The sequence below is a fragment of the Cottoperca gobio genome, chromosome 3 (genome assembly GCF_900634415.1).
Source record: "Cottoperca gobio chromosome 3, fCotGob3.1, whole genome shotgun sequence".
In the NCBI taxonomy this organism is placed as follows: Eukaryota; Metazoa; Chordata; class Actinopteri; order Perciformes; family Bovichtidae; genus Cottoperca; species Cottoperca gobio.
In genome coordinates this window covers 7,406,630-7,425,760 of record NC_041357.1, presented here as the reverse complement: position 1 = coordinate 7,425,760, position 19,131 = coordinate 7,406,630, and positions in this window count along the sequence as shown.

Below are 19,131 nucleotides of genomic sequence, written 5' to 3'. Positions count from 1 at the left end.
ATGTTTACATGATTATGAATGAAACCTTTAACTTGCTATAATAGAAAACTAAATGTGCGTAAAGCATTTCCAGATTGTTGTCTTGATAACGTTGCACATTAGAGTTATTATAACCTTGTGTCAATTTTGTAAAAAAGTTGTTTCTATGTTTCTGAAACTGAAAGTATTCTCGACTGCAGGATGGCTTATATTTGAAGCCATTTATTCAACGACTGCCTGTCCCCACAGTATGTATGTCTGGTTACTGACTGTGCCTATTGTATGCCATATCCACGTTTATGTGGAAACCTTTCTACATTGTGTCATCTTTCTAAATGTTCCAGTGGCCTTTCGGCTGGAAAACTAATCAGCTCAGTTTGAGGTCGATGTGTGGTTGAAATATCTTGTCTTTTTATGTAAGATGGCTTCATGTACTAGAACACATCACGCTGGGCAACAGACCGTTTAATTTAAAAAGGCTGAACCACGGTCCGATGCCAATTTTAAAATCCCATTTATCGCATGGACACATTGTGAGACAAAAGGCCCCTGGACACAAGCAGGTGAAAGGTTCCCAACACTACTACATACTGTAGCAGCAACACACCCAGGCACAAAACGTGACGTGGCCGCATGATTTGTAGTTGTTTTATGTCTCGTTCTGGTTGTTCTGCATCTTTTTGTGGTTGTTTCTGTATTCTTACTAGTAGGTTTATACAGCCAACTCACAACAGCCTGTCTTGATGTGTGGGACATTTAATTATACAAAAATAAAAGTTACAAATCTTTTATCATGTACAGTAGTTTACGTGTCACTTACAGCCTTCTGGTATGAATCTGCACATAAAACCCCTTAAAATTAACAATAAACTTTGAAAGTAAAGCAAAACTCACTCAATGTTGGCATTGCTGTTGAACCACATATTTGCAGACACCTGATATATTTTCTTTGATGCAAGTTCATCAATTCCTCTTCAGCTATAACTGGGCGAGCCTAAATGAATTGGGAACCTAAATCAATATGCGGGCCGGATCAAAATTAGCAAGGAACCGTATTTGGACCTTGATTTTCACACATAGGCCTACACTAGTGACTAAAAATACAAATTTAGATGATCGCTGCTTTGTCCAGTGGAACTGATGGCAAACCCAATTCAAACTGGAGAAACCTTTTGAAAACATAAGATAAAAAAACACAAAACGGTGAACTTATACTTATAACTTGCAGTTATTAACGTCATTAGTAGCATAAACAAATGACAGCAAAGCAGTGGGAAGGATTTGAAGCACATAGACACGTGCAGCACACATGAATGAAAGGGGAAAGTTTCCTTGCACTAGATGATATCATGCGGTGAAAAAATACTTTTTTTTGTTACAGAGATGTCAGCAGCAGCAGGAGGGGGGGGAGGTGAAAATTGCAGCGAGGTGCGAGTCGGCTTGAAAAAACTGAAGCAGGTGCTGAATTTGATCAAACCTGTTAAAAATCTGCGCGACTGCAGAACCCCAAAGAACACGGGCATGTCGAGCTCACAATGAGAGACGTTTCTCAACTGCAATAAGTCACAATGGATTGAGCTCACACTTCATCACCTGGTATAAGACATCTTGGGGAAAGTAGAATGATGGAAATAGACTATACATGGACTTCATTATCCGGGATTTTATCATATTTGGGGGGGAAACATTTACATGAGACATTAGAAACCTGGGTAATAATACCACCGTATGGTTTCTGTGCAGGTTTGTCTTTGAATCTTACACATCCAGCAAATCTGTCATTTCTGGATCGACTCACCTAAACAGTTGAGAATGAATCTATTGAATCTTTGCAGTCTGGATTCAACTTCTCCATCTAATCTTTAGTGATAGAAGCCCAGAGAGACACATAATGTATCCTGTGCCTCACCAACTTTAGCATGTGGATCATCATTACATTGTTTATTACACTTCGACATAACTCATGTTTCAGTCGCAGAGAATGATCAGAAACCAGGACCAGCACAGTATCCCCGATTGAATTGACCAGATTTGTGTGTGTGTGTGAGTGTGTGTGTGTGTGTGTGTGAAGTCCCTCTTGGTAACAAGTAGCTTTAATTTGTGATTTATTAAATCAAGTTTCATGATTAAAACTTAAGAAATGTCTCCACTAAAATAGACTTTAGTAATGTTAGTAATCAGTGTGCAATCTAAAGCAATCAACGAGGTAAACAGGAAGTCATCAGAAGCTGTTCCAAAATAACAGTTTCAGGGTGTCACACAATATGGTACATTTAACAGCAAATCCTTTATATATGTGGGTATGACTGCTTTATGTATGTATATAAACATAGATACATATTTTTGAGTGCAGTTTATACAGTGAGAGGATGCTAACTTCACTGATGACGTCTTTTTTATTTGGTCATTTAGACATGAAACGTTTTAGTTCCACTGCCATTTGTTAAGTTGCTCTGATTCAGTTTTACTTAAGACCTTGTAAAACATATTACATATAACATAGATTCACTTTTATTTTTTTCTGCAACATCCTTCTCTCCTTCAGAATTATTGAACAACCACCACCTAAAGCAGGGGTCGGGAACCTTTTTGGCTGGGAGAGCCATAAAAGCCAAATATTTTTAAATGTATTTCCTTGAGAGCCATATATTTAATAAAATCCGAGTACTAAAAGAGGTATCAGTGTTTCCCCTACCATTAGTGCAGGATTCAGAAGATGCAGCGGGAGAACTGTGCGGGTGAGCTGACGGTGTATCACCGCATCACACACCAGGAAGCGCTGTGTCGTAAAGCTCTGGAGATGGAACATGTAACAAGCACCGTAACACAGTCAGGAAACTTTATAAGAGTCAATGTAAGTCTCTTCCTGAGGAGATACATTCTGAACATGGCGGTGCGATGGCTCAGTCGAGGGAAAGTGCTGAATAGATTTTTCGAGGTGCGTGAGGAAATCTGGCCGTTTTTGGAAGCAAAGGGAAACAGCTTCAGGGCCGTGTGATCACGGACATGTATGATGCCGAGCTGCCTGTGGGAGACTCGGATGCAGAAGGAAACTTTGGTCACTACGTGTTTCCAAACACTGACAAACATCTCCCCCGCTGTGTTCCCGACTGCGCATGAACTGCTCAGCAATCCGTTTGCAGTTGACATGGAAACAGCACATGTGAACATCCAAATGGAGCTGATTGACCTCCAGTGTAACGACACACTCAAGGCAAAGTGTGACTCTGTGTGCGCTGCAGTTTCCAAGCTTCACCCCGAAACAATGCCTTAATGTTGGCCCTCTCTGTGATTGAGTTTGACACCCTGGTCTACTGCTTGCTTTGCGCAGTTTTTTGTTTCTAGTTTCTCCTGAGCTGTTTTTCGCGAAGGGCAGGGCTCTGCCCCCTACACACACATACACACACACGCACGTGCGCACACAGTTACAGTCAGACATAGTGGAGGAAAGGAGAGGGGAAAACTAAAACAAAATCCACTACTAAATGTTTTACTTTAAAATGACACAGTATAATTATTTATTACTTGTTAAATGTCAGCTCCAAATTGTCTGCGAACCATATCGCGTCATCGAAAGAGCCACATATGGGTCGTATATGGCTCGCGAGCCACATATGGGTCGTATATGGCTCGTGAGCCACATATGGGTCGTATATGGCTCGTGAGCCATAGGTTCCCGACCCCTGACCTAAAGAAATGTTTAAACAGGACTTTTTGCCACACTAAAGGCAGTCCTCTGGCTCCCTCTGCTGGTTTAGAATACCACCAAATCCCATGAAAAGAATAAAACCAACAGTTAATGTATCTACTAAAAAGTGTTGTGTGTATCAAAGTCTGATGTATCTCTTCCTCTGTGTCTTAGAGTTTTCATTATCCATAACTATTAAAACACATCAATGAGCCACACTGCTGCACTGTGTGACATGTTCCTTAATTACCATAAACACACACACTGTACTTTACTTTGACTCAACCACACACACACATCGTCCTGCTGCCACAAATACACACGAGAGCAACAAATGTGGATTCATCCGCCGTGGAAAATAGTCCCCAACAAATGCTTTATTTACTCTGTTTATGCAAAGAAGAGTCAGTCCTGAAAAACCTAAAAAGCTAAATTAACATTCTAATTCTCCTGTTTTCCGTTTCCTTAAATATGTATATCTTTTTTAAGTTTTTAATATAAATTCCACTGTAGCAGCAATTTTCAGTAGATCATCAAGGTTGTCATTGCATTTCTTACAAAGAGTTTAGACACATTTCAAAAAGTTACCTAATAAATATAATAAAATAAATAAATATAATATTGCACTTCTTTGTTATATATATATATATCAACATGGTGAATCAACTGCACAATATATTCTTTTGCACACAGACACCTGGTTTGATTTCTCCACCACATTATCCTTGCGTGTCACTTGCCTGCATTCTAGCGATATGATTTGACGGAGAAACATTTCTGTATTTCTTTTGTAGCGGCTCCATATTGCTTATCTGTGAGTTTCTAGTGATATAACCAAAGATCCGAGTACAACCACTTTCAGTCTGGCTTTAGTCTTGCAGTGTTGGTGCGTCACAGTGAGTGCTGTGAATAAAGTCAAACCTCCAAGCTTAATGTGGTGAAATCGTCACTCTTCTGTCTTTGTTGCAGCCTGCAGATCAAAGTACACACAATAACACCAGTGAACGTATCAGTGTGCCTCCTTCTGTTTTTAGAAAAATAGCTCATCCAAAAATCACTCGTATATTATTGCAAGAATTATCACTGTATCACCCTGTAATGCTTTGAATATAGTCACACCATTTCTGTTTTTACTTAGAGACGATCGCTGCGCTCACGACACGATGCTAAAGATACAAGGCCAAAAACATCAAATATTGATAAAGAGAGGATCGGCACACTTAGTGACACTATTTAATAAAAAGCCAAACGTTTGTACTAAAAAGTTAATACTAAATTAACTATGGATATATTAATAAAAATGAAGAGATCTATCACCGAACTCTTTCAGCTCATTGTTTTGGTTTTACCCAAAAGGTTAATGGGAACTCTGACATAGAAGAGTTATAATGTAAATGTGAGCTTGTAACCAAAAAAACAAAACTCACTTTCCCAGCACCAGCCTCCATCAGAGCGTCCAGCTCCTGAGTCCAGCCGAGGGCATCCACCAGGGCTTTCACACCGCTGACCACGTCACCCAGCTGCACGACGTCATGAGGCCAGCGGCGCCACGCGAACGGACCCACCAAGTCCCGGTTGATGAGCAGTCGGGGAACAGAGCTGCGCACCTCTCCCGCCAGACTGGCGAAGGGCTCCACCTGCAGTCAAACAGCAGCTTTTGAAGTATGTTGAATTGTTTTTGTAAGCTGCAATAAATATAAACTTACTGTTTTAAAAAGAAATGGTGGGGTATTGTGCCATTATTAGAGATTTAACAGTGGAGATGAGGAAAGTAAACAGACGGAGAAAAAAAGGGCAAGGCAGGCAACTTAAATTGCTGTTGCCTCCAACGACAGCAATTTCATTTGATGGCTTTATGTAAAATTATGAAGAATTACTACGACCAAGAACATTAACCCAAACAATAAGACGTGTATTTTTACCATATCAGCTATTTACATTATAAAGTACAACTATTGGACGATAAATGCAATCATGTATTTGTTGTATTTTAATTTAAAAACCACAAACATTGAGTTCTTACTTCCTGCTACACCTGTAGGTACTTGAAACTCAGATCAAGTTAAACCGTAGAGGTCGAAAACCTAAGTTCATCAAGAATCCAACCAGACTCAAGATATGTATGTTTAACATTACAGAGGTTTACATTACATATTGTATTCAAACAACAACAACATATTCCTCTGAAAAATAATGTTTTTGTATAGGTCAAAAGTGCTTCACCTCCTGCTAGTGGAATGTTCACACACAAAGAGAGCAGCAAAAAGCTCCTGTAAGAATATTGTGCGGATGGATTTAAGCAGTTTGTCTTTGATTGTGTCTGCTCCTCTGACTTGATATTTATCCTTCATAGCGGGATCAGAACAACAGCAGGGAAAACTGATATACATAATGCACAGCAGCCTGGCGTTTTCAGTCCAGTACATGTTAAAGAAAATTGAAAGGAGGGGCTGGATGAAGCGGAAATTATAACGCAGGATCTGGTTACTTTGCGCAAGCTTGGGCTTTGGGTTTGGAGAGCGGGAGCGCACCGCGGTCAGTTGCAGAGAGTGAAACGCGTAGATACGCGTCTCACGCGGGGAAAACAACTCTCACAGACTTCACCGGTAGCGATCTATATTATCCCAGGCCGGCTGAATACAGCTCCATAAATGAAAACTACCCGTGGGCGCCGTTCTCTGCCGGACAAGGAGCGCCCAGTAAGTCTGCGGCGCACGGTGACTGAACACTGTCGATCATGTGGACATTCACTGTGATTTTGACAACGACACGCTGTCGACGGCTCTTGTGCGCCAGATACAAAACTTTACCAGCGCTAAATTATTCGCGAATTTGCTGATAGTGATCATCATGGTTGGAATGGAACGTGCTCTGGGCTCAGCGTGTACCTGGAGTAAGGACTTTTTTTAAATAAAAACCACAACAAACTACTCATAGTCAGTTGGCGTTTCAGACTTGCTGCTGGCGGTGCTTGGTTCTGCCGCTCTTCGTTACGCAGAGGTGGTAAGCCCCCGACCTGCAGAGCAGGGTAGATTATGAACGAGGCTATGTGATGTGTGCGGTGATATGGGTGCAGTGAAGTGTCAGTGTGGGCAGTGAGTGTCAGTGTGGATCAGCTGTGACTGGAAGCTTAGACAGTAGGAAAGAATTTGGAAAATAAAACTGAAGTTCATTCTGCTATCTTGCAACACAGCAACAAAATCAAAGTTTAAATATAATCAAAAATACAATCGAAAATAAAAAATACTAGTTCAGCTGCAGTTTGTCAACCAAGAGCCGCACCTGCGAGTTTGCATGCAGAAATGTCGTTGGAAGACATAAAATGACTATAAGACACGCAAAAAGAAAAACAAAAGAAGTAAACTGCCCAAGAAACATGTAAATGAAACAAAAATATTGCAAAAACTAAAGACACAGGAAAACCACAACAAACGAAAAAGAGAAGCTCACAAAAAAGCGTTAAATGACAACAACGTATGCGGTCAAAACCAATACAAAGATTATAGCTGATTTTCATGGCTAGTTACCAACGTGCACACCTGTTCCACTGCTCAGAGCAGTTTTTAGTTTTTAGTTCGTACAAAAAATAGAATATCTAGGAGATAAAATTATCACAATGCCAAGTAGAGGCACATATTTGAGATATCAGTTTATTGTAACGATTAAAAAGGATCAAAGGCTTGAAACTAATCGATCCATAAGGTCGCCCCATAACCCCCCAAAAAACCCCAGAGCCAGTGGGCCACAAATAGAAGAAAGGACCATACAGAGATCCTGTGTGATGCCTCACTACTTATTTAATGAGAGTAAGTAATGAAGGGAAAGGGCAGGGCCACTGGGGATTCATGATGGTTATTAAGAAAGGCATGATCCATGAATTAAAAGATTTTGAGTCATCTAGCCCTAGTAAAGTATTAAAAATGTCTGTCTAATATCTGTGTGGATCAGAGCTGCCTGCTTTGGGCTTCCCCCTTAGTCCTCTGTTAATTAGCTGATTATTGTGATCGTGTTACCGCGGCAGCAGCTGCAGGCCAGTTAAGCTGCAGATTGTCACACCGGTGTGTTCGTAGGCATGGCTTGGATTAGAGAAGTCAGTCTAAAAGTTAAAACCTGAATGTTCACCTTCACAGAAGTCAGGATAGGCGAAAGTGTTTTTTTTTTTGTACCAGAGAGACTTTGTCTCCAACACTGGTGGTGCAAGTGGATATTTAAACACATTTACTTCAGATTTAGGGCCAGCTACTCAATGGGTGTTTGTTGTTTCGTTTGTTTCTGTGTGTGTGTGTGTGGTGGGTGTAGTTCAGGGTGGAGTTTTGTCTTGAACCTGCTTGCTATGTGAGGCTGATGGGACATTGGAGTGATGGTGCACCGCAATCTATTAACCTCTGTCCATCAGCGTGAGACAGGTATGTTGCATTTGTCCGGACAAGGTTTAGATGAAGATTGAAGCTATGATCATCTCTCTGTTGTTACACGAGAGGGAGGGGAGCTTCTATTTGTTTTTAATGTGAGAAACAATGAGGAAGGAAGAAGGAATCCAGGTAATCAGTTCAAATTGAAAACCAAGACTTCAAATTCATCAATAATAACAAACCGACCCCAGTACCGTTGTTAGTATCTTACTGCGACTGACAACTTTCAATCCTACTTGGCTCAAAGAGTGGTCATTGTCCTGACACCCGAATTTCAGATGAGCTTTAATTAGGTGTGAGGGTCCGTTAGTTCAAAGTCAAGGTTGCCAAACGATCGAGGGTGTGAAGGGATGGATGTTCTGACACCTATTTTTTTTTTATAAAACAACTAAAGTGCTGCCTTTTTCCCCTGAATTTGTTTTAGGGAAACAAAACATTTGTTCACAAACTGTTACAAAGTCAAAGAATTACAATGCTACAAATACAAAAGCGAGATGACATGCAAGGGCAATGCTGATAGTTAAATTTTAACAATCGCTCAACGACCAGGAGGGTGATGAAGATTTAGCAAATTCACATGTGATTTGTTCTTACACAATTCTACTCTTTGTTTTGTTTCACATTCTAGCAGACAAACACTTCAGGGACTACGGAGAACACAGTGGAAGCATTTAGAGCTAAAGTGAGAGCAGTGGCAGCTGCATTGTAATGGTTAGGGTGACAGATACCATGCTCCAAATGGTGCTCCATGTCTGCTGGGTGCGTAGGCAGATACTGCCACCACTTTGCCATATCCACTATAAAGGTTTGTGATTGATAATATGTAAAAATTGTTGTTGATCGTTAGATGCCTCTTGTAAAACTAGCTAATGAAGTTTTTTCTAAACTTTGTATAAATAATACACAGTGTAAAAATGCACAATAGATTGAAACTCATAAATGTCTTGAATAACGAATGAGTGTAACCGAGATGGATGATCAATCTGAGGAGAGATGTTTGCTGCGCCGTGCTTGCTACTGACGGTGGCAGTTGCTATGCAGCGAACAAGCAGAAGCAAAAAGTACTACCAAATTAAGATATCTTGAATGACTAAAATCATAACACTTTAAATGGCCACCATTAGAAATCCCAGGAATCCTGTAAAATATTTAATGAAATATTAAGCATTGAGTTGATTTATAGATCCTCATATCTCATTTCTATCAAATACATGAATTATAAAAGAATGAGAAATAAATAATTATTAGGTTATTCATTTTGTCTATTGAATGTTCTTTAAAGTTTAAACCTTCTCTGGTTGCAGGTTCAGTGCCTGTCATCCCACTAAAACTACAACCGTAACTGTTGGTGGGACCATCGTAAGATATCCTGCGTCGGCCACCTGGTGTGCTCTGCCGTGGCCTTCACCTGTCATCTTTGGCATCAAAACGGCATGACCGCGAACACCAGCGAGGGCAAACTGGAGGACAAACAAATATGTGATCTATCCTCAGTTGCTCACTTCTTCACCCCTGCCCATCATGGTTTGTCTACTTCGGGGTTTTCCGCGGGCTGCGACCGGGAGGTGGACTGTAAGGTCAATACGCAGCGCATCGACGGTGGGCCTGCAGGAAGCTGCAGAACGCGGCCGTTCTCCACAGCCCTCCCCTCGCTCACAGGCCACCATCCCCCGGGCCTTGCCCATGCTTGCCCAGGATCATCGAGAGAGACGAGAGACTTGCTCAGTCACGGCTAGACGATATGGGCGAATACCATGCAGCAGGAGATCCTTATCCCCGGCAGTGACAGAGAGAACGCGTTGCCAACACTTCGTTCAGCCAGGCTGCACAGGAAGAAGAAGAGCCAAGATCACAGCAGGGAGAGGAAAGCTATGAAGGTGCTGCCTGTCGTAGTAGTTGAGTGTTCATGTTCTGCACTCCTCCATCAGAGGCGTTATAACGTCATCTAAATACAGGAAAACCTTCTTGTGTGCTTGCGACAGGTGTAGATTCAAGCGTGGTACAGGGACAGTTTCACTAAAGCCATTGTGAGCACAGCTATACAGTCAAGCTGGAATATGCTTCCAGACATCACTTGTGGCCTCCTCGGAGGAAAGTTGGTTGTTGTACAGGTTGTGCTCTCGAATGGAGGTCATGTGAGCTCTTCGAGGTACGTCGCAGGTCATGTAGGGTAAAATATGGTATAATATTGGTGATTAATGAAACGTGTCCAAAATGATCTCATGCTCCAAAGCAAGGCCGAGGAGAAAGCATTCCAGACCAGATGACGTCGACCAGCGGGGTAGGAGAGTTGTTATTAAAAGTCTCACATCCCGTCTGGATCGATCAGTGAGAGGTTCGTCTGAGCCAAGTCCGAGAAAATATGTTACGGTAGCCTTATTTTCTTCTGGTTTCTCATTGTTGGCAGGTTCAGTTTTAAAAACAGTAATTAAGTTAGCCACCACAAGGTATAATATGTACATTTCCGTATAAAAAAACAACTAAGATCATGTTATAAAGTATATTTGTTGAGTTCTCACATACACAATGTTTCCAAAACTGTTTCAAACATGAGAGAGAGAACAATCTGTTTCCTGTATTGCCGCCTTTTGTGATGGCAGGAAGGAATTGTTTTCACTTTTGAGTTCATCCTCAATCTCATTTAGTTAAAAACCAATGTGAGAAAATGGTTATTCATGAAGGCAGCCATGTGAAGTGTATCGAATCGTGAGTAAATCGTTTCATTCCCTACGGAAATCTATTAAGAAGCCGTTCACAAAAGCATCCAAATCAAAGAAAGAAAAACATTTATTCAATCCAAACGGTTTGCTTAATTAATGTCGAGCGTGGTTTTATAGTAGGATGTCAGGCAGTGTGCGCGCACTTGGGGTTTCATATTACATGAAAAGCATTTCTGAGAGCCCAAACAAACCAGCGAGCTCTTCTTTTGGTTTCTCTTTCATATTTGTCCAAATTGAACCATTCGGCAGACGACTTCGGAAGGAAGACTTAGTCGGTGTTTGTTTTACTCAAGGAAGATGTTTATACAACAGTTTTGCTTTTCAAGAGAGAAAAGTGTTTTCTGTGCTGTTCCAAGGGGCATCGTTGCCTGTTCATTCTGCCACTTGTGATTTCAGTTATTTTATATTCACTGAAGCAGGAAATGGAAGTGAACTTGCTTGTGCAGTAGGTGATATGTTTTAGTGACTGAACAGTTCCATATGGTAATACGACCCTGTTTAAAAATTGAACTGAGCAGCTGTGTGTGGCGCTTTGGTTATCAAATGCATACCAGAAGATAAATTATAAACAGGAATTCTAATATTTTCAATCCCAACAGCATCTCTCTCATTGCTTAACATGTTGACCGATCCTAAGATGTTAACCTGCTGCCCGTTTGAAAGATAAAATGGACTTTGGAGTCTAGGGGTGATCCCAAAACACTGGATTTTGCTTTTGCTTGTCAAACATGTTCAATTATTTTCATTTCATTTTTGTTTGCAGCTAGGTACTGGAAGTTCACGCATAGTTCACTGTGAGTGTGTGTTCTGGATAAAACCGTCACCTCTGACTTGCCGTCTCTTAACAAGAAGCAGCCTTATAGCTTTTAACGCCCTCACTCCAATTATGGCAACACGTGATGTGAGACTCACACCGTGTTCTCTGAACACAACAGGCGACATCGGTTCTGGTTCCTTCTACGGTTGGACAATGACCCCACAGAGATTACTCCGTTTTATTCGTAACTACTATCCAATACCTATGAAATTATTGTGCAGTTCACTAACGCGGCCATGCAGTATTCGGCAGAGGTAAACAAACACAAGCATTATAACTGCCGAGATATGAAGACATGTACACCTTTCATTTTGTTTTATCCCTTATTAAAACCTCTGTACCCTCTTTATCACTTGCATATAGCGATTAGGGGGGGGGCGGGGGAGGGTTGGGGGCGGGGGAAGTCCATACAGCCATAGTATCACAATAAGTGCGTCTGCCAATAAATTGTACGATAACAGACGTCAAGTTATATCAATTCTTTTATCATATAAACTATTAATATGCAAATACAAATTAAACTTTTGCGGGTAACGTGTGCTTTTTCAGTCCACTAGATGGCGTGAGTTTTTTCTGGTGAGGTATGGGTTAAGACAGCGGGATCGAAGGAAGCTGGTAAAACAAAGATGGAGTCAGACTGCATTAAACATGTAGTAAATGCAAAATATCGCAATAGTGTTTTCGCATATTCAAAATGTTAAAGTCTAACTTACAGAGTCGTTATCGTGAATTAAGTAATGTGTAAATATCATTCTGTGGGGCCTCGTGATTCCACACTACAGTAAATATATATGTAGTTAAGATACGTATTTAAACATAGTAAATGCTTCTCTCTCATCAGAAAGTCCTAACTCATGGAGTACACAAACAGGTTCCAAGGGGAATACAAGACTGAGTGTGGTAACTGAGGGACTCTTGATTGGCTTAAGACTAGGTGATGTCATAAACCCCGCAGGGTACGTCAGGTGTCAAACTGAAGATTGTAAGGTTGAGCACAGAGAGAAATGCCCCCCTTCAGCAGATGACTGTGAAAAAAACCCACTCATTCATGCACAGTGAAGCTCCACAGCACAGCAACAGCAACAATAAACAAAACACGCTTTCATAAATTGGTCTTTATTTAAAAGGAAAATAAGGTATCTTGTTAACAGGTTTTTTCTATTTTTTAAATAATCTCATGTGAGAGGTCTAACCTATTTGACCCTAAAATGAAATACTAAGATTTATCCACAGTGAGAGTTGGCGTGACTCATAAAAAACTATGAAAAGAGTTGTGTATAGAAAAAACATCTAGCCCCAAGGCGGACAGTTATATAAACTAGATGAAGTTGGCACTGCGTTACAAGACATACTTAAGGTACTTTCCAACACTCTCTGAGACTAACTAGTTATCGCAATATATATAATAATAATAATAATAATAATAATAAAATAATAATATAATTAATAATAATAATTATAATAATAATAATAATATCTTTATTTTTTTTTTGTATAGCACCTGTCATACAATAATTGCAGCCCACCCAAAGTGATGACATAACCATTAGTACAATATAGACAGAATAAGAGCATTTACAGACAATAATCACAGAGTTGATGTCAATGAGTCTGAAAGTACCATTATAGAAATAGCAGAATTAAAATATATAAAATAACATTGGAAATCATGCCTAGTTTCCGTTCTGATGCCGTACTTAACGACCCTCTGCTGGGAAATCACATCATCACACCATCCTTGTAAATGTTTTAACCTATCAGCAATATTTTGAAAGCATGAGATCAACAAGGGCCCTGTGGCCCTTTCACAATGGTTTGACTCCCTTTGCGACAATGTTGGTAGTATTCTTCATAAACAAACCCCAGTTGTTATGTTTTTATTAAATCTATCGGTCGTTTATTAAAGCCAGTTTACTCCAATAATTTCTTATTATATAGCAGATAACTAGTTATATTACTTGTATTATATATATATTATCTAGATATATATATATACATATATATAATATATCTGTGATAAGATGTAGGCCAGTATATCGTGGCATCATGCTTATTTTATCAGCAGGCTCCATCGGCTAATAGCACACTGAACGACTAGAGTCAGCCTGTTTGGTTGTTTATGTGATTTTTTTTATGCTGTTTGTTTGAACTTTGTGCTGTTATGTTTTAGGCTGTGCTAATTATGTGGAAACTTTTAATGCCGCTGCTTTGCCTTAGTAAAAGATATTCCAAGGCCAGAGAGTATTACTGGTAAAATAAAGGTTACATGTTTTTAAATTCAATTAAAATTGTCAGGTTTAAAATCAAGTGTGCCGTTAATTAAGACTCCTGTTTGTTTTTGTGCCTAAAAGACTAGACAGAATACAACACAGAACCGATCACTGCGGATCTCATCTAAATAGTTTATACGAGCTGGCCTTTTCGATGCATCTTATGAATAAGATTGAAGCCTGATATCCTACTGACAGTACAGCTGTGGCATATTATGCAAAGTCCTCCATACTCTGTAACGAGCGACATAAAATCACATCCATCAAACCTCTCAACACAAAGCTAATAAATAGCGCGGATCCGTTTTATCACCAACCATGTGCTGACACCCGAGAAAATGGCTTCAGTTTGATCAGTGACACGGTTATTCATAGTCCTCGGTGTGAGCAAGGAGGAAACTAGATCATTAAGGCGGGCTACTATCATTGATCTCGACTGCTTGAGACAGAGGCTCACCGGTCTGTTGCTCGAGAGTCAGACCTCCGTTTTAGTTTTTGAGGAGTTAGGGGGCTTTGTAATCAGTCTTCAAATCAGGGACTCTAAGGGCAGTAGTATAAGAGCAAAAGACCTTTCAAATCTATCTGTCCCCGTGTGAGTCAGAGGGCCGTTCCTCCGGTTTCAGTCGTGTGATTTGAATTTGTAAATGAATAGAAACAATGCCATGGTTAGTTTAGAGTTCAGCCATCTGGAGTCTTGTGTGGATATAGAATTGTGTATGCAATGAAAAAAACATTAATGCAGCATTGTTCGGGAGGTCACCCCAGACAGTTTGCTCTACTGCCAAATACATAAATATTGCAAGAATTCATTCAGTGGAACTTTCAGATCAATCACCATTGATGTTGTCTCATTCGGCGATAGATAGTAATTGATACAATAAACTTTTCTGCTTTTATCTTTCCTTTCCTTCACAATCCTCTTGTGAGAGAGAAGAGGGAAAAAAAGAAAAAAGAGTCACGCAATCCAAGTTCATTACAAATACCCAACAGCAGTAAATAATGTTCAATTGAAATTATGAGTACAGCAGGGTCATAATTGCTACTTCGTCTCTAATGAGTCAGCGTAGTCGGAATCATTTAGTCATGATGTCAGTTCCCAATTGAAACACGCATCGTCCTCATCTGACAACCTTCCGTGGAAGTGAGGTTCGGGAGGGACACAAAACAAAAAACAAAAAACTGAGAAATGAATGAGGGATCCGTTACGAGGCGACGGGGATGATCTTTGCGAAGAGACGGGTGAAGGGATGGGGTTTATTAAAATTGTAAAGTGATATTTTCTGCCTGCAATTACAGATGAGGGAGTCTATAAAGTTATTATTCTCACGTTAAGCCGGGACACTTAGGTTCGATAGGATGGGCTATAAATATGAGAAGAGTCGAAAACAGAGCTTTGCAGCTTGTTAGTGTAGTTTGGAAACGTGGACATTTGGTTTGTACTTGTATGAAAGCTTGTTGAACTCTGTCACCTTTGTTAAGTTGAACATTGATGTTTTCTGCTCTATTAACATTTGCCCAAAATTGTTTATACATTCCAATTTCATGTTGCAGCTTTAACTACAAGTCCATTCTTGTTCAATGTGTGTTCGGGCGTTCAACCTTTAAAACTCGCAATCTGGTTATAATGAAGCAGCTCTAAAAAGGTATTAGTACAGAAGGTCCTGCCCTCTCGCAAGCGTGTGAATCCTGCATTTTTTTACACAGTTTGTTACAAACTCCTCATGTAGTAAACTGTGGGGATGTGTGTGAGATGTTCGTAGCATGAATTGGTAAAATAAGCTTGCAGGCATGACTAAAAGCACAAAGTTATAAAACACAGTTTCCAGGGCAGAAGGAAATCACATTTCAGACATACATAATTGGGTTGTGACACAGCAGCACAGCTTGTACAACAGAAGTTTAAAGTGCAAGTCGGTGTTTTCATCTGTGATGATAAGCGACGTTTTTACACCGGCACTGCTCATCCCCGTGCTTAACTGACCTTTGCAGTTTAGTACTTTACTGTGAGTATTTTCACTAAAATATTGTACTTTTTGCCTTTCGGTTATGGATAACTTAGTTACTTTTTCAGATGAATAAAACAAAGTGTCAATCATGCCTATGATTTGTCATTATACAATGAGATACCCAGCGGTTAAATAAAAATAGTTAATATAGTCCAGATAGCAGCCTGCAACATCAAAGGATGACACATTATGAATCAAATGATTATAATCCAATAATATAATATAAATCATTCGAAATGGGGATTTTTATGTATCCCGACGTACTTTTACTTTGCTACTGAATATATTTTGATGCCTAATACTGTTGTACTTTACGTGAGTAAATGTTTTGCATTGCAGGGCTTTTAACTTGAGAGTATTTCTAAACTGTAGGATGCTATCTTATACTCAAGTACGTAAGATCTGAGGGAACTTTTCACCCCAGACAGAAGGTTTGGTGGTGATACACAACCCGCCAGCACTCACATTTCAACACAGAAAAAAGGTTTTTTGATTATAATCTATTGAAACAGAAACTCATATTCATTTGCCTTTTGATTAAAACATGTTAATGTTTTTTAACCCAATTCTGTTTTTTTATAGATTTGGGTTCAAAATGCCCAACTCAATGAAATCCATTGTAGTTTTGTTGTGGCAATCCTTCTCTACACAAAAAATTAAAAACTGGGCCACAACGCCCAAGAAGAAACAGGACTTGTTTCCTTGAACAAGAAGACTGCGTGCCAACATTTAACTGGCTTGAGCCCTCTGAACAGTACAATTGTTGATTTATGTAATTTTATGATTCTGCCCAAGCAAAAAAAAGAATGATGATATAAAGAAGCTTTAATGTTAGAAATCTAAACCCCCGAACTGACATGTCCGGGGGGTTTTTGTGAAATATGGCAAGTCGCAGATTATTTAAGCTTCACGCCATGGCTCTCGGAGGATGAATGTAAGCACGACACAATAAAGCTGATACAGAAGTGAATCTGTCACTTTCTGTCAAAAAGCTCTGGCTCTTATTATTTTAAATGAAACCGTGTGACTAACGGTAATCTTAATTTCATGCAGGTGCTTCTGTTCTGCTGGATCCCATTTTCGTGGTGCACACGACGCGAGCATCTGTCTGACCTGCGACATCCCTCCGGGTCTATGAGACAACGTCACCCTGGAGGGCTACGTAACAGCGCTCTCAAACCAATCATCATACACCATCTTTACACAGAGTTCAAGAAATTCTTCAAGAAAAGAAATGTTTCCGGCAGCTGTGCTGACGCCAGACTCCCTCCACAGACGCTAAAAGAAAGGACTGGGAGGTCATGATAAGATTGGAAAGTCGAGTCTTCCGGCTTGGCCAAAGTCAATTTATAGGCTTGCCAAGCCGGTGGATGGTTGATCGGTGTCTCGGCCAACAGGAGGAACATATGCTTTTAACAGAATACCTGTACTGGTGATAATATTACATTTTGGGTCCATTTTATCATTGTGGGAGATTTACTTTGTGATCTCTGGGATTACTGCCCAACTTCAAATGATGAATGTTGGGGCGCAAAGATTGCAGAGAGAAAACATTACTTGACAGACACAGAAAACTCTCCTGCTGGGGGAGCTTTAACCACTTCCAGTCTGTCTGTACAGTGATGTACATTAGCCTTGGTGATGTTTAGTCTGCAGGTCAGTGACAATGTTGCGATCTGTATGAGTGTCGGTCTTTCTTTATGCTGAAAGGATCGACTCCAGGGCTACAGATACAGATACGCTTCAACAGACCAGAATATCAAACAGCTGAAACGGCCAGTACATGACAAAAGAAAATCCGTTAATACAGCCATTGATTCGTATTTATTATAGCCTATACCCTTAAGCTGGCCTTAACATTATTCAGCGGTAGAACAGCTTGTGCTGGTTGTCCGTAGCTTTCAGTCGAGGAGAGCGGTGTTGCCCGACGAAGCGCGAAAAGCGGCTCCTTTGCTCACAAAGTTCAAATCATTCAACTTTGTGCTGACCATTCAAAGCTCAACCAATGAGATGACAGCTGTATGCGCGGCCACGGGCAATCAAGGGGATTGGGGGAACCATAGAAACTAACACGAGCGTACCCCTTCATGGAAGGCAGCTTTAAAGAAATGTGTGTTTATCAACTCTTTGGCAAGACATGAAAAGTTTTTGGAGGAAACCGCCCAACAATGTCCAATAGATCAACGAGTAGAAGCGCGGAAAGAGGCCGGCCGAGAGGAAAGTGTCTCATCACAGACTGTTGTTCCATGACAGGTCACACCAGTCATCTTGAAGCGTGATCCAGAAGTAGGAGGATAAGGTGCAGGCTTTCCTTTAGAGTCAGTGATTTCTGTGCTTTAATCAGTGAATTGGTCGAGTAATGCGGAAACAGGGAAATTGGAACCAGTCACCTATGAATGTTTTTTAAAGTCGTTTTAACATGTGCCTGGTAAAAAATCATTTCATACAATATTAAAGTAGCAATATGCCTGACATTCAAAGAATGTTCTTTCCAGTAGTCGTGATATATTAAAAGTGAAACTATCCAACTACAAGGATTTAATGAATAGATATGCTGTTCAGTTTATATAAACTTTTTCATTATTAATTCACACAAAGGTCAAAACCTTGAGTGGACATCAATCCAACACCATTCCACACAGAGGCGGAGGAGTTCTCCGTTGCTTTCTCTGCTTTTCTACCTGAGTAATATGACTCATTCTAGTGTCTGAGAAGATGACACATTAAGTTGAAAAGTTAGAATTAAATAGCCACAAAGGAGGAGGTGAACATCTGTGCTCCGTCTCTGATAAGTGTTGTTTTTAAGAGACATGTCTTTCCACGTTAGGAAAAAGAACAGTTGAGCTTCTCACTAATTATTACTATGGCATTTATTCCTGTCACCATGACAAAAAAATTAATACGAAAAAACATGAATCGTTTTATAATCAATTTTTTCTTGTTATATGTTTTTGATAACTGTGAAGAGGATTTCCTCTTACATTAAAATAAGAAAACTGAATTGTTCAATGAAAAGGTGTGATCTCAAATGTTGTTGTTGTAATGGCGCAGTAAGTACACCATGAGATGCGTCACAGAAGAAGTAAGCATCAGCATCATGTGTATCTTGGTTTGTTCACCTGTGTTGACCTCATTCCCAGCATTCCCCACACACCCACTCAAGTTGCCAGAGACGCGACTTTGAGACAATACCCCGTGTGGCTTTTTCGGCCAAAGTAATACTTAATGTGTAACTATGA